A 4,552-nucleotide genomic window follows, 5' to 3' on the forward strand; every position below is an offset into this window, starting at 1 on the left:
AGGGTGTGGCTCCTCCTTGCCCGGGGCCGAAGGAGCTGCCGGACGATCAATAGCCAGTTTCCCCGGTTGTCCCAGGCAAAGTTTTAGGTTTTCAGTGTGGGGACACTTACCAATCCTAAGGTCGGTGGTGGATGTAGTGTTGGCATTCAGGAGAATGGGAGAAGGCCTTAAGGGGTGGGTCCCACCGGCACTGGGACGGGGTCCCACCTTAGGGTGAGAGAATACCCAACCGAGTCATGGCACCAATGAAAGATGGTGGCGCGCAGTGAGACTCAACACCCTTTAAGGCCAAGAGATTTAATGGGGATGAGCATGGTGGCTACAGAACCTGAGAATCAGATTGCAGCATGGAGGCTGGGGTGTGACAGGTTTTATAGAAATTTAAAGCAACCTGTGGGTTACCTATTGGTTGGCAGGTGAGGTATTTTTGGAATTGGCAGGGGCTTTCGCGGGCAAGGGAACGGTGGGCTTTGTTGTGGAAGAAGAACCCAGAAAGCCTTGTCCGAGCCTCCATGTTAGTTTGTCTGGGCGCCTTCTTAGGCGGGAGCGCCATTTTAGGTGGGGGCCACGCCTAGACTTAGCCTTTGGAGGGGGCGGGTTCCTCGTGGCTGGCTGGGGCCTTTCACAACTCACGGACCAGGAGCTCATAAAACTCTCGAGTTCCTAGCATGCCCTGTGACATGTGCATATCAGTCATTTCCTCACACCTACATTTCCTGTGCATGGAGAAATCTTAACTTTTGTTTGTCTCAAACAGTACTATCTGATGGCATTCACTGTCACTCAAGATCCAAGGGGGTGAAGCCTGGAGCTTTTTCGATTAACAGGAGGTGGCCTTGAAAATTGCCCAAACAGAAACCGGAAGTGAGTGGACGGTTTCTGGACTCTGATGGGGCCTTCCTCTCCTGTTTTTGCGCACAAAGCTGGGTTGTTCCCGCAGCGCTGTCTTCCTTCTCCATGAGGTCCATGTGTCTTCCTTGCAGCCTCTGTCATCCTGTGACCTACAGGTCATGGGAAAACCATAGGAAGGACGCTGCGACATCTGGAATTTTGGAATGTGTATGGGGGCAGGATTCCCAAGAGGGGAAGGAAGGATGGACCCAGATGGACTGTCCTCACCATCAGGTCCAAGCCAGGACTTGATCCTCCAGGCACCTCAACAGCTCAGCTCTGTCCACTCAACACAGGGTGGGGTTGGATCCAGACCCCAGGGTCCTGTCTCTGTGACTTCACCCTCTGAGCCATCTCCACACAGCCCCTCGCTCCTGATGTGCGGGCCCCGGGAAGTGGGTCATGTGGAGGATCATACCTGTGATGGGTGAAGGGTTATGATTCCCATCCCTCTCCTCCTCAAGGTTAAAGAGAGACTCCATCACCCACTTGAGGAATTCCTGTGGACCAGCAGAGGGCTGATAATCCCAAAGCCCCAGTCAGGGCTCATGGTGTGGCATCCCCAAAGTGCCTGGCGAGAAAGGTTTTAAATGGTTTTTAGAAAAAAAAGATGCCACAGGTCAGAGTCTTAAACTACTCCAAGTGAGCGTTTGGTCCCTGGTGAGAATTGAAATTCTGGAGGATGAAGCATTTCCAAGTGGTGAGGAGGGGAAGTAGAGTGTGTGGAGGGAGCTTCCAGAATCAAATTTCTATCTGAGCTGATTTCCCTCTGTCACTACCTAGGATTGAGCCACACTGGGCTGCATCTCACAGTGAGAAGTGTTAGGGCACAGAAAGGGTGAGGGTGGATGGATGAAGGGAGAGAGAGAGGAAGGGAGGTGAACAGCATCGCTGGAGCTGGTGCCCAGAGGTGCGCACTGGCAACCTAGTTATCTGAGTAATGCAAAGAATTGCAACACACAAAGAGGTGAAAGAAGACATGATTTATATAAGAAAAGATCACTCCCCACAGATAGGAAGCAGGCCTACACTCTAGATGAGTGTGGCCTTATAGCCCCTCAAGGTCTGGCTTAAATCCTTTCCCTTGGTGGTGTTGCAGTCAGGTTGACATGTCTGCCGTGAATTCCCTATTGACCACCTGCAAATGTCTTGGAGACCCTGTGACACAGAGACCCATTAATGTCTGTCCACATTATCATAGCCCCTAGAGAAGGGCGTGACAAGGATTCTAATGCTACTGTACCATCCCGAATGACATTCCTTAGAGCTAATGAGCATGCACTTCCCCTTATCCTATGAATTCCCAGGAGTTAGCTTCTGGAGATCCTTGACTTCCCTGTAGATAGGGCCCAATGTACTTGAAGATCTAATCCCCACCTACTTGCCCTCTGAGTGGTCATAACTTGTATAATTACAAGTTTTGTGACTTCTACAATCCTTGTCCAACGCATGTCTTAGACCTTCTAAATTCCCTTTACTCTAGGCAAGCTTGATTGCCACTGTGAAATACCTCTGGGATCAGGAAGGCTGTGTTTCTGAAAGGACAAAGTTGGCAAAGTTAATTTTTTTTTTTTGAGTTGGAGTCTCACTCTGTCACCCAGACTGGAGTGCAGTGACTGCTCCCGACCACCACAGCCTCGACCTGCTGGACTTTGGCAATCCTTCCACCTCAGCCTTCCAAGTAGCTGAAATTACAGGTGTGCGCTACCACACCTGGCTAATTTTTTGATTTATTATAAAGATGAGGTCTTACCAAGTTGCCCAGGCGGGTCTCGAAACTGTGGGCTCAGGAAATCCACTCACCTCAGCCTCTGAAAGCACAGGATTACAGACTGAGTCACCGAGCCCGGTGGCAAAGTTAATTTTTATCTAAAGTATGCATTTCTCTAAATCATAGCTTCTACTTTCTCATCATTGTGTTGTAAGAGGTGATGAATTATATGGAACCTGTGAGAAGCCTTATATATTAAGTATGATGAATTATGTGAAATGTAATGAAACTATAACTCTCCTCTAAAACTTAGTAATTCTTGGAAACCCTGGAAAGAACACCCAACTTGGAAACCCCAAGTGGCTATGTTAGATAAGTTAACCAGCTTTTTCTGCTTCTGTAACCCCCACTGGCAGTGTGTGAGTGTTGTGCAAGAAGCCCCTATCAAATTCTGGCAGGCTTTTCTCTGTTTTGTTTTTGTTTTTGTTTTTTGAGTTGGAGTCTCACTGTCGCCCAGACTGGAGTGCAGTGGTTGCTCCTGGCCACTGCAGCCTCGCCTGCTGGGCTCCGGTGATCCTTCTGCCTCAGCCTTCCAAGTAGCCAGAATTACAGGCATGCGCTACCACGCCCGGCTGATTTTTTTTTTGAAAATTGACCCGTTTTAGTTATTTAAAAACAAACAAACAAACAAAAACCCAACATAACATCAAATTTCCTTTACCACCTACAATTCAGTATATCCATACATCCTAAGACCAAACAGAAGCAGGGAATTACAAGACGCTGAAGATGACCAAGGCGAAGGCTGAGGATGTGCCTTCCTGCTGGGCACTGAACCTTCTCCCCAGACATGTGCCGACGTTGCTCATTTCAGTTGGGAAATAAAATGTTTTACCAGAAGTTCTTTAAAATATTCTTATCCCAGAAACGAGGTTTCTTCAAGGGTTCAGTCCCATGAAATCTGTGTTTCCATCCAACTGACAGGAAGGAAAAGCTATTTTTTCTTTTTTTGGTGGCGAAAGTAAAACCATCTGTCAGATTCCCCTAGGAATCCATGGGAAGGAGAGGAGCTGGGCTGTGCTGGTTTCTACTTGTCTTTCTGAGGGTGTGACTCACAGGAGTTCAATCACACTTAGGCCACTACAATGATTAGTACTAGTAATCTTTTTTTTAGGTGATAAAAAAGAAAATGCCCAGTGGACATAAAAATGGTCAAAGGGCGTATTTTGCAGCAGGTCAATTTTTCCCCCGCCCAGAAAAGATACAAAATGAACATACACATGGGAGGGTGACTCCGTGGACATTCCAATGCACTCATCCATGTGTCCCCATCCAGTTGGGAGGAACAGGCACAGGTTTGATTAGTCATGTTAGAGCAGTAACCAGATGTGTGAATGGCAGCTCATTTGAGTTCACTGGTCCTTGCAGTAAGTGGAGGAAGGTGTGGCCGTTGGCCTCTGACTGCCCATATCTGAACACATTCAGCTACCGTGGAAACTACAAGGGAAGGAAACAGACTTATTCCAAGAGGTACAGGGATGCTCAAGTGCCCTTTCTTCCAGAGGCCGGCATGCTGGTGTGCTAGGGGCTGCTGTGCTTGCCAGCATGGGCTCCCATCCTCTGAGGGTCCTGGGAAGGGTAGTGGATTGGTCCTGGTGCCCTCATGAAAGGAGGGGGTGGTCCCATCGGGTGGAACATGTAGGGCCCAAAACCTGGGGTGGGGGCCGGGCGATGCGAGGGGGTGGTGGTTCACCACAGCTGGTGGACCACTCGGGGGTAGGTTGAAGTAGTTGACAGAGGCTTTTTCTTCGGCAGCAGGGGGAGGAGGGAGAACTCCCGGCAGTCCTGGAACCAGCTCCAGCTTGATCCCAGAGTCTGTAGTTCCATCCTCCTCCTCTTTTCCTCTGGCCGCCTGGGATCTTCCCCATTCCACGTTGAGCCTGCGGCCAT

At 49.2% G+C, this 4,552-nt stretch overlaps 1 pseudogene; it reads right to left on the bottom strand.

Annotated features, from left to right (window-relative positions):
• Positions 1-4,183: 4,183 nt before the first annotated feature.
• The window catches only part of LOC110596110, a 7,792-nt pseudogene continuing 7,423 nt past the window's right edge, over positions 4,184-4,552 (bottom strand).

Source organism: Carlito syrichta, unplaced genomic scaffold (genome assembly GCF_000164805.1).
Source record: "Carlito syrichta isolate Samal-C Ts95f unplaced genomic scaffold, Tarsius_syrichta-2.0.1 Scaffold306937, whole genome shotgun sequence".
Classification (NCBI taxonomy): domain Eukaryota; kingdom Metazoa; phylum Chordata; class Mammalia; order Primates; family Tarsiidae; genus Carlito; species Carlito syrichta.